Source organism: Diceros bicornis, chromosome 18 (genome assembly GCF_020826845.1).
Source record: "Diceros bicornis minor isolate mBicDic1 chromosome 18, mDicBic1.mat.cur, whole genome shotgun sequence".
Taxonomy (NCBI): domain Eukaryota; kingdom Metazoa; phylum Chordata; class Mammalia; order Perissodactyla; family Rhinocerotidae; genus Diceros; species Diceros bicornis.
In genome coordinates, this window is record NC_080757.1 from 17,391,786 (window position 1) to 17,407,708 (window position 15,923).

The 15,923-nt window shown below is 35.2% G+C and overlaps 1 protein-coding gene across 1 annotated transcript in view; it reads right to left on the bottom strand.

The window, feature by feature from the left end:
- Window positions 1-15,923, bottom strand: part of CPD (carboxypeptidase D) — a 65,798-nt gene that overhangs the window by 37,625 nt on the left and 12,250 nt on the right. The window lies entirely within an intron of this gene.

Sequence of the window (15,923 nt, forward strand, 5' to 3'; positions counted from 1 at the left end):
CTCAAAATTCTACTCTCAAAAAGACTAAAGAAATTAAATCAGCTATCTCTGCACATATAAATTTTCTTTTCATTAAATTGTTTGAAATTGGAGAAGCCTCTTGAATTATAGAGGAGACTGAGAAGGAAAGTTAAAGGAATATACATTGAAAAGGAATATACACAAAGGAAATATATTTGATAGGATGAATAGTTATGAAGAGCATGAATACATCAGTTGATAACAACAGCAATCACGATAACAGCTCTACATTTGAGTGTTTACTATATGCCAGACCTCTTCTACGAGCTTTACGCGTATTAACATTTAATCTTTAAAACAACTGTATGAAGTAGGTATTGCTATTTCACCCATTTTACAGATGTGAGACGCGAGGCACAGAGACATTAAGATCTTTGACAGAATGAGCATGAAGGGTACACATGATCTTAAAGTTGTGAAGGATATTCATGCCAAAACATTATTAAGTACCTACTATTCTGTCTTCCCCTTTATCAAGAAGATGGCAAAAGAAAAAAGAAAGGCTGTATCTAGGGGTGTGCAGCTACACAAATCAGGGAAAAAAATAAAAGACACAACAAACCCTTTCACAATGTGTTTCACGGAAGGGGGAAGTAAAAAGAGGAATAAGCATCCATAGTCAACCATGTTCACCACTTCTACATCTGTATAAACCCACACTCTCATTCTGTAGAAAGCCTACTATCTTATCATTCCTGTCACTTGATTTTTTTTTAAATAAACTTTACACCATATGGTACATTTTTTACAAGTGATGAACCTACACGGATACATTATTACCACCCAAAGTCCACAGTTTACGTTAGGGTTCACTCCTGGTGTTGTACCTTCTGTGGCTTTCAACAAACGTATAATGACATTTTCCACCATTACATATCATATAGAGGAGTTTCACCGCCTTAAAAATCCTCTGTGCTCTACCTATTCATCCCTTCCTCCTCCCTAACTCTTAGCAACCACTAATCTCTTTACTGTCGCCATATGGTTTTGCCTTTCCCAAAATGTCATATAGTTGGAATCATAGAGTATATAGCCTTTCCAGATTGGTTTTGTTCATTTAGTAATAGGTGTTTAAGGCTCCTCCATGTCTTTTCATGGCTTGATAGCTCATTTCCTTTTAGTGCTGAATAATATACCATTGTCTACATATACCACAGTTTATCTATCTATTCACCTAGGACATCTTGGTTGCTTCCAAGTTCTGGCGAGTATGAATAAAGCTGCTATAAACATCTGCATGCAGGTTTTTATGTTTTGAAAACATAAGCTCAACTCCTCTGGGTAAATACCAAGGAGCTCAATTGCTGGATCATATGGTAAGAATATGTTTAGTTTTGTAAGAATCTGAAGCGAAGTATCTGAGGGGTACCGTAGATATTAAACCAATTTGCTTTTTTTCCTGTTTAACTTGAGGGGTGACTCAGGGGTCTCGAGGATTTGTGAGCTTGTTTTGCAGGAGAAAGAGAATGCCTTCGGGGAGGCTGCAATCACGGGATAGCTAGATGGCTGATCACCTCACGGATGGCCGGCCCTCAGCAGCTGTCGAAGCCCAGAAGTCAGATTGTCCAGAGGCTTATTGTGAGTGACCCCTTTGGTTCCCTGAGGCCCCTCCTGCCAAGCCCCTTAGCTCTATAAAACCCTCCTGCTTTCTGTTCTAGGGGAGGTGGATTTGAGCGAACCCAGGCTCCCACCTACTCGTTTTGGCCAATTCAAATAAACCTTTCTCATCTGCAAGCACCCATATCTCAGTGTTCGGCTTGCTGGGTATCGGGCACACGAACTTGAGATTAAGAGGTTCGGTATCAAATCCACCACACTGTCTTCCAAAGTGGCTGTACCATTGTGCATTCCCACCAACAATGACGGGAACTCTGGTTGCTCCACATCTTCACCAGCATTTGCTGTTGTCAGTGTTCCGGATTCTGGCCATTCTGATAGGCATGTAGTGGTAACTTGTAATTTGCATTTCCCTGACGACATATGATGTGGAGCATCTTCTCATGTTTGTCATCTGTATATCTTCTCTGGTGAGGTGTCTGTTAAGATCTTTGGCCCATTTTTTAATTTAGTTGTTGTTTTCTTATTGCTGAGTCTTAAGCGTTCTTTGTGTATTTTGGATAACAGTCTTTTATCAGATGTGATTTCCTTCTTTTTTGGGCTGAATAATATTCAATTGTATGTATATACTGCATTTTCTTTATCCATTCATCTGTCAATGGACATTTAGGTTGCTTCTTGGCAACTGTAAATAATGCTGCGGTGGATAATAATAATACATGGATGGGCAAGTATCTTTTCAAGATGCTATTTTCAATTCTTTTGTATATATACCCAGATGGGATTGCTAAATCATAGGATAATTCTATTTTTAATTTTTTGAGGCAGCTCTATACTGTTTTCCATAGCGGCTGCACCATTTTATATTCCCACCAACCATGCAAAGGGTTCCAAATTCTCCACATTCTCACCAACACTTGCTATTTTTTTAAATTGAGGTCATATTGGTTTATAACATTGTGTAATTTCAGATATACATTATTATAAATCAGTTTCAGTATAGACTACATCGTACTCACCACCAATAGTCTAGTTTTTATCTGTCACCATACATATGTGCCCCTTTACCCCTTTCGCCCACCCCCCCCCAACTCCCTTCCCCTCTGGTAACCACTAATCTGTTCTCTTTATCCATGTGTTTATCTTCCACGTCAGTGAAATCATACGGTGTTTGTCTTTCTCTGTCTGGCTTATTTGGCTTAACATAATACCTTTAAGGTCCATCCATGTTGTTGCAAACGGGGCGATTTTGTCCTTTTTATGGCTGAGTAGTATTCCATTGTGTACATATATCACATCTTCTTTATCCATTCATCAGTTGATGGGTACCTGGGTTGCTTCCAAGTCTTGGCTATTGTGAATAATGCTGCAATGAACATAGGGGTGCATAGATTTCTTTGTATTGTTGATTTCATGTTCTTTGGATAAATACCCAGTAGCAGCATACCTGGATTGTATGGTATCTCTATTTTTAATTTTTTGAGAAATCTGTGTACTGTTTCTGTTTTCCATAGTGGCTGCACCAGTTTGCATTGCCACCAGCAGTGTACGAGGGGTCCCTTTTCTCCACATCCTCTCCAACACTTATTATTTCTCGTCTTGTTAATTATAGCCATTCTGATGGGTGAGGCGATACCTCATTGTAGTTTTGATTTGCATTTCTTTAATAATTAGTGATGTTGAGTATCTTTTCATGTGGCTGTTGGCCATGTGTATATCTTCTTTGGAAAAATGTCTGTTCATATCCTCTATCCATTTTTTGATTGGGTTGTTTGTCTTTTTGTTGTTGAGTTGTATGAGTTCTTTATATATTTTGGAGATTAACCCCTTGTTGGATATATGATTTGTAAATATTTTCTCTCAGTTGATAGGCTGTCTTTTCATTTGTTCATAATTTCCTTTGTCTTGCAGAAGCTTTTGAGTATGATGTAGTCCCATTTGTTTATTTTTTCTTTTGTTTCCCTTGCCTGAGTTGACATGGTATTTGAAAAGATGCTGCTGAGACCAATGTCAAAGAGTGTAATACCTATGTTTTCTTTTACAGTTTTATGGTTTCAGATCTTACATTCAAGTCTCTAACTCATTTTGAGTTAATTTTTGTGTATGGTACAAGATAATGGTCTACTTTCATTCTTTTGCATGTGGCTATCCAGTTTTCCCAACACCATTTATTGAAGGGACTTTCCTTTCCCCATTGTATGTTCTTGGCTCCTTTGTCGAAAATTAGCTGTCCATAGATGTGTGGATTTATTTCTGGGCTTGCAATTCTGTTTCATTGATCTGTGTGTCTGTTTTTGTGCCAGTATCATGCTGTTTTCATTACTATAGCTTTGCAGTATATTTTGAAGTCAGGGATTGTGATGCCTCCAGCTTTGTTCTTTTTTCTCAAGATTGCTTTGGCTATTCAGAGTCTTTTGTTGTTCCATATAAATTTTAGGATTTCTTGTTCTATTTCTATGAAGAACGTCATTGGGATTCTGATTGGGATTGCGCTGAATCTGTGGATTGCTTTAGGTAATATGGACATTTTAACTATGTTTATTCTTCGAATCCATGAACATGGAATATCTTTCTATTTCTTTATATCTTCTTTGATTTCTTTTAATGTCTTATAGTTTTCAGTATACAGGTCTTTCACCTCCTTGGTTAAATTTATTCTTAGATATTTTATTCTTTTTATTGCAATTGTAAATGGGATTGCGTTCTTGACTTCTCTTTCTGCTACCTTGTTATCAGTGTATAGAAATGCAACTGGTTTTTCGTTAAGTTGATTTTGTACCCTGCAACTTAGCTGCAGTTATTATTTCTACAGTTTTCTGGTGGATTCTTTAGGGTTTTCTATATATAGAATCACGTCCACTGCAAACAGCAAGAGTTTTACTTCTTCCTTTCCCATTTGGATACCTTTTCTTTCTTTTTCTGCCTAATTGCTCTGGCCAAAACCTCCAGTACTGTGTTGAATAGGAGTGGAGAGACTGGGCACCCTTGTCTTGTTCTTGTTCTCAGAGGGATGGCTTTCAGTTTCTCACCATTAAGTATGATGTTGGCTGTGGGTCTGTCATATTTGGCATTTATTATGTTGAGGCGCTTTCCTTCTATACCCATTTTATTGAGAGTTTTTATCATAAATGGCTTTTGGGTCTTGTCAAATGCTTTCCCTGCATCTATTGAGATGATCGTGTGATTTTTATTCCTCTTTTTGTTAATGTGGTATATCACATTGATTGATTTGTGAATGTTGAACCATCCCTGAGTCCCTGGTATAAATCCCACGTGATCATGGTGTATGATCCTTTTAATGTATTGCTGTATTTGGTTTGCCAATATTTTGTAGAGGATTTTTGCATCTATGTTCATTCATCAGCAATATGGGCCTGTAATTTTCCTTCTTTGTGTTGTCCTTCTCTGGTTTTGGCATCATGGTAATGTTGGCCTCATAGAATGAGTTAGGAAGTGTTCCATCTTCTTCAATTTTTTGGAATAGTTTGAGAAGGATAGATATTAAATCTTCTTTGAATGTGTGGTAGAATTTTCCAGAAAAGCCATCTGGTCCTGGACTTTGGTTTTTTGGGAGGTTTTTGATTCCTGTTTCAGTCTCTTTACTTGTGATTGGTCTATTTAGATTCTCTATTTCTTCTTGATTCAGTTTTGGGAGGTTGTATGAGTCTAAGAATTTATCCATTTCTTCTAGGTTATCCAATTTGTTGGCATACAGTTTTTCATAGTATTTTCTTATAATCCTTCATATTTCTGTGGTATCCATTGTAATGTCTCCTCTTTCATTTCTAATTTTATTTATTTAAGCCTTCTCTCTTTTTTTCTTAGTGAGTCTGGCTAAGGGTTTGTCAATTTTGTTTATCTTCTCAAAGAACCAGCTCTTAGTTTCATTGATCCTTTCTATTGTGTTTTTAGTCTCTATTTCATTTATTTCTGCTCTAATTTTTATTATTTCCCTCCTTCTGCTGACTTTGGCCTTTGTTCTTCCTTTTCTAGTATCGTTAGGTGTAGTTTAAGGTTATTTATTTGAGATTTTTCTTCTTTGTTGAATTAGGCCTGTATTGCTATAAATTTCCCTCTTAGGACCACTTCTGCTGCATCCGATAAAAGTTGGTATGTTGTGTTTTCATTTTCATTTGTCTCCAGGTAGTCTTTGACTTCTCCTTTGATTTACTCATTGATCCAATGGTTGTTCAGCAGCATGTTCTTTAGTCTCTACGTATCTGTGACTTTCCTAGCCTCTTTCTTGTAGTTGATTTCTAGTTTCACAGTATTATAGTCAGAAAAGATGCTTGATATGATTTCAATCTTCTTAAATTTATTGAAGCTTGCCTTGTTTCCCAACATATGGTCTATCTTTGAGAATGTTCCATGTGCGCTTGAGAAGAAGGTGTATTCTGCTGTTTTTGGATGGAATGTTCATATGTATCTATTAAGTCTATGTGGTCTAGTATTTCATTAAGGCCACTGTTTCCTTGTTGACTTTCTGGCTGGATGATCTATCCATTGATGTAAGTGGGGTGTGAGGTCCCCTACTATTATTGTGTTGCTGTCAATTTCTCCCTTTAGGTATGTTAATACTTGCTTTATATACTTTGGTGCTCCTGTGTTAGGTGCATATATATTCATAAGTGTTATGTCCTCTTGGCGGACTGTCCCTTTTATCATTATATACTGCTCCTCTTTGTCTCTCATTGTCTTTTTTATCTTGAAGTCTGCTTTGTCTGATATAAGTATGGCAACACCTGCTTTCTTTCTGCTTGCCATTTGCTTGGAGTGTCGTCTTCCATCCCTTTACTCTGAGCGTATGTTTGTCTTCAGAGCTGAGATGTGTTTCCTGGAGGCAGCATATTGTTGGATCTTGTTCTTTAATCCAGCCAGCCACTCTCTGTCTCTTGATGGGATAATTCAATCCACTTACATTTAGAGTGATTATTGATATATGAGGGCTTAGTACTGCCATTTTGTCTTTTGTTTTCCGGTTGTTCTATATTTCCATTGTTTCTTTTCCCTTGCATTTCTGACTGCCATTTCAGTTTAGTGGTTTTCTGTGATGGTTTTCTCTTCATTTATGATCTGTGGCTCTGCTCTGATTTTTTGTTTAGTGGTTACCATGATGTTTGTATAAAAGATCTCATAGATGAGATGGTCCATTTTGTGACAGCCTCTTATCTCTATTAGCCTAAGCAGGTTCCATCCCTTACCTCTTTCCCTTCTGAGTTATTGTTGTCACTAATTGTTCCTTTCTGTGTTGTGAGTTTGTGACTAAACTGAAGTGTTTATAGTTATTTTTGATGCTTTCCTTCCCTTTGTCTTTTATGTTATAATTAAGTGTTTACTGACTTATTCTGAAATAGAGCTGCAATTTTCTGATTCTATCTGTCTATTTATCTCCTTGCTCAAGGTTTTGTAAACCTTTGCCTTTTTGTTACACGTAGGAGGGCTTCCTTCATCATTTCTTGTAAGGGAGGTCTAGTGACAATGAACTCTCTCAGCTTTCGTTTATCTGGGAAAGCTTTTATTTCTCCATGCTATCTGAAGGATAGTTTCACTGGATAGAGTATTCTTGGCTCAAAGTTTTTATCTTTCAGTATTTTGAATATATTATTCCATTCTCTCCTAGCCTGTAAGGTTTCTGCTGAGAAATCTGCTGAAAGCCTGATAGGGATTCCTTTGTAGGTTATTTTCTTCTGCCTTGCTGCCCTTAATATTTTTTTCTTTGTCATTGACTTTTGCCAGTTTTAAAAGTAAATGCCTTGGAGAAAGTCTTTTTGCACTGATGTAATTAGGAATTCTGTTGGCTTCACATACTTGTAAGTCCTGTTCCTTCCCCAATTTTGGGAAGTTCTCAGCTATTATTTCTTGGAACAAGCTCTCTGCTCTTATCTCCCTCTTTTCTTCCTCTGGAATACCTATAATCCTTATGTTGTTTTTCCTAATTGAGTTGGACATTTCTCAAAGAATTTCTTCATTTTTTAAAAATCTTAGTTCTCTCTCCTCCTCTACCTGAAAAATTTCTATATTTCTATCCTTTCAATTACCAATACTGACCCTCCATAACATCAGCTCTATTTTTTATGGATTCTAGATTATTTTTAATCTCATTAATTATGTTCTTCATATCCAGAATTTGTTTGTTTTTAATAATATCCAAGAAAACACTAAAAAATAAGAACGATAATAGGGACTTGCATTGCCAGATATTAAAACGTATTATAAAACTATACTCAGGGGCTGGCCCGGTGGGGTAGTGGTTAAGTTCACGTGCTCCACTTCAGTGGCCCGGGGTTCACAGGTTCAGATCCCGGGTGTGGACCTACGCACTGCTTACCAAGCCATGCTGTGGCAGGCATCCCACATATAAAACAGAGGAAGATTGGCACCAGATGTTAGCTCAGGGCTAATCTTCTTCACCAAAAGAAAAAATAGATACTTACTAAAGCAGTGCAATTAAGATGTCAAAATAAACAGACCAATGGAACAAAACAGAAAGCACAGTAACAGAAATAAATATGATTAAAGACACATTTAAAACCAATGGGGAAAGAATTAGTACTGTTACATGGATAACGGGTTAATTATGTGACAAAAAATATAGGTGACCTTACCTCATATACCAAATAAACTCTCTAATCCACATGGAATTTAATGTAAAAATGAAACAATAAATAAAACTAGAAGCCAACAAAAGTATTTTTTTACTCTCAGGACGAGGAAAGCCTTTCTAAGTAGACAACAAAGCAGTATGAAACCATAAAAGGAAAAGAATGATATAGTTAACTACCTAGGAATTGTAAAATATCTGTTAAAAAACTACCTTAAAAATATTTTTTTTACAGACTAAGAAAAAAACAAATCAAAATAAAAGATTATAGAACATTCCTGGTAAAAATTTAATATGTATACAAAATCTTTAAAATAGGCATGACCTTAACACAGAAATTCCTTTTCCAGGAATTTATTCTAAGATAATAGCTACAAGGATGAGGACTATATTGTTTAAATTGAAGCAGCATAGAACTGGAAACAACTTGAATGTCCAAAAATGGTGAATCTGTTTAGTAAATTATGATATAAAATGGGCTACTATGCAACCATTTAAGTGTTGCAGACACACATTTATTGTCATGATATTTACATATTAATAAAAAAGGTTATAAAATAGCATATACAAGAGAAATCTTCTGTGAAACTTTAAATTTTATTCTTTGAAGCATACAGAGCTTCTTAATTCCCCTTTACTCAAATATGAAGTAACTGATTCAAAACAATTTTGACAATCTCTCAATCAATACGCTGCTTTTAAAAGTCAGGTTTATTGTGGTATATAATTCATATATTATAACCCCTTTTAAGAAGTGTACAGTGCATGTGTACAGTTATATAACCACCACCACAATCAAAATATAGAACATTTACATCACCCCAGAAAGTTCCTTCCTCCCACTCCCAGGCCCTGGACAACTACTATTTTAATTTCTTTCCCTATATTTTTGCCTTCTCCAGAATGTCATACAAATGAAATCGTACAGGCCTTTTGTATCAAGCCTCTTTCACTTAGCATAATGCTTTGGAGATTCATTCATATTGTTGCATATATAAAGTCTCCTTTTTATTACTATGTATTCTTTTGCACGGATATAGTACAATTTGTTTATCCAGTCGGCATGCGATGGGTATTTGACTTGTTTTCAGTTTATGGTGAATATGAACAAAGCTGTGCATATATCTTAGTGTGGACACATATTTTATGTCTTTTGGGTAAATATCTAGGAGCGGCATGGCTGGGTCATGCGCTAAGCGTAAATTTAACTTCACAAGAAATTGTCAAACTGTTTTCCAAAATGGCTGTACCATTTCACATTCCCACCAGCAATGTATGAATGTTCCAGTTGCTCTGCATCCTCACCTAACAAGATGCTCAAGCAACTCATCAGCCTTTTTGATTTTAAGTTTCCTAGGGTGTGTGTAGCTGCATCTCACTGTGGTTTTAATTTGTATTTCCCCGACAACTAATGATACCGCACATCTTTTCATGTCTTTATTTATCATCTATTTTGGGAGACTTGGAAGCCAGAGACTGTAAGTAAGATTGTAGAGAGGAGGGAACTCAAGAAAGGGACCCTACAAAGTTTTCTATGAACTCCTGGCCTCAACCTTGAACTGCACATGTGTGGGTCTGACCCTAAACAGCATACCAAAAGCACTGAGAACTCAACTACAGAACAGACCACTGCCCAGGTCTCAGACTGGTCCCTGGGTGGTGCACACACAGGACAGATCTGAATAGACAGTGCAAAGGCTTTGAAAACTGAACTGACATTGGAATCACAGCCCACAGAAGGCAAGTCAAAACTTGCAGCTGAACCTAACTGGGTCATTCACTGCTAGAGCAAAAAACCAAAAAATTACCATTTTTTATAGGATTTAAACAAGGCTGAGATCTTATAAGATTCAAAATGTCCAGGATATAATCTAAAATTAATTGACATTCGAAGAACCAGGAAAATGTCAACAACTTGCAAGAAAAAAATAATCAATAAACACAACCCCAAGATGCCCCAGATGTTGGAATTATCAGACTTAAAGCAATCAACCTTACAGCAATTATTATAGCCATGCTCTAAGGAAGCAAGATTAAACATTCTTAAAATAATATAAAAGAAACAGAAGACATAAAAAAGAACAAACTGGAAATTTCATAAGTGTAAAATACAATAACCAAAATTTAAAAATTTACTGGATGAGTTCAATAGAAGAATGGAAATGACAAGGGGAAAGAGTGAGTTAACTCGAAGAGAGACAAGTAGAAATTACCTAATCTGAACAACAGAGAAAAAAATTTTTAAAAAAAGAAGAGAGTTTTAGGGATAATACCAAAAGGTCTAACATTCTTGTCATTAGAGTCTCAGAAAGAGGAAAAAGATTGCCCTGATGAAAAAAATGTTGAAGAAAATAATGGCTGAAAACTTCCCAAATTTGGCAAAAGACATAAACCATTTCAAGAAGCTCAGCAAATCCCAAACAGGATAAACTTAAAGAAATTCATGCCAGATACTTCATAATCAAACTGCTGAAAAACCAAAGATAAAGGAAAAAGTCTTGAAAGTAGTCAGAGAAAAATATACACTTATATAGGGGAACAACAACGCAAATGACTGTGAATTTCTCATCAGAGGCCATGAAGGCCAGAAGGCAACACCACAAAATGTTAAAATATTAAAAAAAAGAAAAAAAGAACTGTTAATCCAGAACCCAGAGTTTTATATTCAGAGAAAATATCCTTCAGGAAAAAAGAGACATTCTCAGTGAAGGAAAACTAAGAGAATCTGTCACAAGCAGACTTGCTTTAAAAGAAACGCTAAAAAAAGTTCTTCAGGCAGCAGAGAAATGATACCAGAGAAAAACTTGGAACTTCACGAATGAAAAAACAGAAACGGTAAATAGCCAAGTAAATATAATAAACGATTTTCCTCCTCTGAAGTTCTTTAAAATATGTATGACAATTGAAAGCAAAAATTATAACACTGTATAGTGAGGTTTTCAATGTATATATATATAATACATATGACAATTACAGTATAAAGCGGGGTAGGGTAAAGAGTGTGGCGGTAAGATCTGTGCATTCCTCTTGAAGTGGTAAAACATTAATTCTAGGTAGAAATGTGAAAAGTGAAGTATGTAAATTTTAATTCTTAGAGCAAACACCAAAACAATCTTTACAAAGAGATACAGTAAAAAACACTATAGATAAAATAAATACTAAACATTCAAACAATTCAATAGAAGGCAGGAAAGAGGAAGCAATAGAATAAAAAACAGACGGACAAACAGAAAAATAATGAAAAGGTAGACCTAAAGCCAAACATATCAATCATTACATTCAACGTAAATGGTGCAAACACACCAACTAAAAGACAGAAATTGTCAAACTGAATTAAAAAACAAGACCCAACTATATGCTATCTACAAGAAGCTCACTTTAAATATAATGGTATAGGTAAGTTAAAAGTAAAAGAATAAAAAAGATATACCATATATATATATATATATACACACAATGGAATACTACTACTGAGCCATAAAAAAGACAAAATCGTACCATTTGCAACAACATGCATGGAACTTGAGGGTTTTATGTTAAGCAAGATAAGCCAGACAGAGCAAGACAAACACTGTATGATTTCACTCATATGTGGAAGATAAACAAACACATGGACAAAGAGAACAGACTAGTGGTTACCAGAGGGGATGCGGGTTGGGGGTGGGCACAAGGGGTAAAAGGGCACATATATATGGTGAATGACAAATAATAATGTACAACTAAAATTTCACAATGTTATAAACTATTATGACTTCAATAAAATAAAAAGTAAAATTAAAAAAAAGATATACCATGGGGCCACCCAGCGGCACAGCAGTTAAGCGCGTGTGCTCCGCTTTGGCGGCCTAGGGTTCGCAGGTTCAGATCCCAGGCACGCACTGATGGGCCGCTTGTTAAGCCATGCTGTGGCGCATCCCATATAAAGTGGAGGAAGATGGGCACAGATGTTAGCCCAGGGCCAGCCTTCCTCAGCAAAAAGAGGAGGACTGGCCTCAGATGTTAGCTCAGGGCTGGTCTTCCTCATACACACAAAAAAGATATACCATGCAAACACAAACCAAAAGAAAGATGGAGTGGCTATATTAACATCAGATAAAGTAGACTTCACAGCAAGGAAAAGTACGAGGGATAAAGAGGGATATCACATAATGATAAAAGGGTCAATTTACCAAGATGACGTAACGATACTAAATGTGGCACCTAACAACAGAACTTCAAAATACATGAAACAAAAACTGAGAGTACTAAAAGAAAAAATGGACAAATCCACAGGTAGACTTCAACATTCCTCTCTCAGTAATCAACAGAACAAGTACACAGAAAATCAGCAAAGGATAGAGAAGAATTAAAAAACACCATCAGCTAACCAGATCTAAATGATACATCCCACCCAACAACAGCAGAATACACATTCTTTTCAAGTACACATGGAACATTCACCAAGACAGACCATATCCTGGGTCATAAAACAAACTTAATTTTAAAAAAACTGAAATCATACAAAGTATGTTCTTTGACATGATGGACTCACATAGAAATCAGTAACAGAAAGCTATCTACAAAATAACCTTCTCTCGATGAAATCTCATAAAAGTAAAGCACACTTCCTCTGAGTCTACTGAACTATTCCCAGAAGGCAATTAGTGAGTTGTGATATATACCTTAATCCATCTTTCTAAATTCATAGGAGTCAGTCAGAAGAGTAGCAAACTTTTATTTCTCAACAAAGATAAAGCTATCCTAATTTTAGAATATCAAAAAGGCTTTATTCATCAACTTCAAGTTTTAGTTTAGAAATTACTTTTAAAAAAATCATCTAAAAAACTGGAAACAAATGGGGATATTAACTGAGTTATGAATAATTTAAGAATTTTTTTGCGAGATGCCACAAATAGGCACTATTTGCCATCTGTTAAACTTAACATTTATTTTTCCAATACTAAATGTCAAAGACTGTATAATAAGTAATCTTAACTAAGTAGCTGGTTCATATTCATTGTCTTGGTTTTTCCTCAACAGAAAACCTACTCATACAAAGCCAGAGTTCACTATAACAGAGAATAGCCACTAATCTGGAGATAGGCCTGATGCCACTGACAGCTGCAGCTACGGCCAGGTTTAGTTAATGTATTTGTTTATTTTTTGAAGCTGATATGTCATGTGGCTCAACACAGACTAAAGGATGAAATGTCAGATTTTAGAACAGTATCTTTATCCAGTCAAAGAAAAATTTAATTTTAGGAGTGAAATATTCATTATAGGCATACTTCAAAGCAATAAAGCACTTTACTAATATAAAGGATCTGTTATTTATCCTACTTATTAACGATCATGAATAAGCAAGCCTCTATTATCCTTTAGTCTCTCAGGGGGGCTATCAAACCAATGACGTTCAAACTTTTTTATTCATACTAAAATAATTTTGAAAAGTTATGCAACATTTCACACATTTTTAAGTTAGTATCTAAAAGTTTTCATCTTAAGTTTAAACAGTTGCAAACAATGTAATTTCCTGCATAATGTAAATTTTTATATTTTTAAATAAAAATTTTACATTATTATTTTAGATGTATCCAAATAAATAAAAATACTATAGAGATTTGATTCCTAGGATGATCTATTTAAAACTTGCATGAACATATTGTTCTTTAACAACAGTAAGAATTTCATATCTTCCCTTTTCTCCTTGAACTTTTATTTCCATTCCTTCCTCTACAGATTGTTATTTGAATGTGATATACTTGTATGCTTGAAAATCTTTCACTGATCATCCTATAATACTTCAAGCTATAATATGTATGTGTATTTAAATTTTTCTTAATTTCCAATGACCTTAATGCCCTAAGTATTAAATTTTTGTGTCCTAGATTGAATTATTACAATAACTACTGGTATATAACTTACCAGAAAGGCAAAGTTCTATTACAAATTTTGATAAATAATAAACATAACAGGTAATACTTACTGAAAATATCTCTCTTAATGAGAAGTTTGGAGGGATGCTTTTATGATATCATTAAAGTAATCACCAAATTATTCCTTTTGTTTCGGTACCCTGGAAGTTCGTAAAACTGAGTCACATACCGTAGTTTGATTCAGACGGGTAGAAAAATACTCCTTCAGTCAAGTGGGAGAAGAGGACATGAGACTGAACCTCTGCAGCAAGCATCTTTCTCAGGCAGACCAATTTTAGGAGAGTAGGTATGGAAGATCTGGTAATTTATTTCCTTAAAGTTATCCAAACTAACTGGTCTCTTCCTCCTCCCCATACATACCTCAGTTTGAAATCCACTGATTTAAACTATTTCATCTACTCACAAGGGGAACTGACAAAGTAAGACAAAAGGTATAAATTTTGCTTTTAAACCTACCTACCAATCCAGAGTTTTCTATACTTAGAAAACTGAATGCAGTGTACTATGAAGCCTACAATGCTTTTATTCCTTTAGTAATATCAGAGAACAAGACTAAAGTGTAACCATTAGGAATCTGGCTAGTATTACAACAAATTGTGATCAATACTAATTCTTATGGATGGCTAAATCTCTTGATCAAAGGATCTAATCATATCCATTAAACTCCTTCAATCCATTTGTCTCACAACTAATCTTCATATGCTTTAAAATACTCAATTCATCTTTATCACAGAACTAGTCCTTATTACTGTTTCACTAGAGAGAGCTAGTTTTAAGGAGGGGGGCAGGGGACTTAAAACTCAGCACTTCATTCAAAGATGAGGCACTACTGATTCACTCATGTCTCAAGCAGAAAGCCAATAGAAAAAAATATAATTAATGCTTCAGTGTTAAGACTTAAACATAGCAATTTTTTTTTAACTTGCCTCACTAGGCCAACTATAAAGTATCAAACTGTATTATACAAGAACCCTATAAATCTTTTACAGAAAAAAAAAAACCCCTGCAATGTATCGTTTTCATTAGGAAAAGCATTTTAGAGTATAGGAATATAGACGTGCAATTTCTACTCTATATTTAACTTTGGAGCTTACTGTTACTTCGTTAATAAAACCACTTCCAACGATGGTGAGAAGTTCTCACAACTTTGACTTTTGTGAACAATTTACAGATAATAAGTGAGTTATTAAGTGATAAATTTGCACTCCTTGAGATATTTTTAAAAGCTAATAAGCATGATGTTTATAAAAAATTTTAAGTGGAACATCTGGGTCAAATGAATGGAAAAAACAGAGGTTGCCCTTGAAAAAAAATTCCCCATATTCCTGGTCTTTAAATTCAAGTGCACTTTGACCAAATGTTAACTGAACTTGGTCTCTGTATTCTGAGTAACTTATCTTATGAGAATCTATTTCCTTCACCACTCCCACTGAATATATATTTGCTAATGATATGATTCTACAAAGTTAAACTAAATTACACAGTCCTGCATCTGTTTTCAGTTTTGTCTAACTTAGTCAACACTATCTCTCATACAGTTCTCTGAATGGCATTTTCCTTTTTTTTAAAATACTTTCCCATTCTCTACCACTTGAGTTAAATTAAACAAAGAAGAAGAAGAAAAAAAAGCACATCTAATTTTTAGACATCGGATCTGAATATTTAGGGGCCAAATCTTAAAGTAGTGTTTAGGGTTTAGTACTCAACGTTCATGTAAGTCTATTATCACTTTACAAAATACACAACTGCACTGCTCCTAAAGGTCAGATTTTATATTAAGCTATATTTCAGTTTACTAAAGCAAACTCATGACTGACATACAAGCAAAT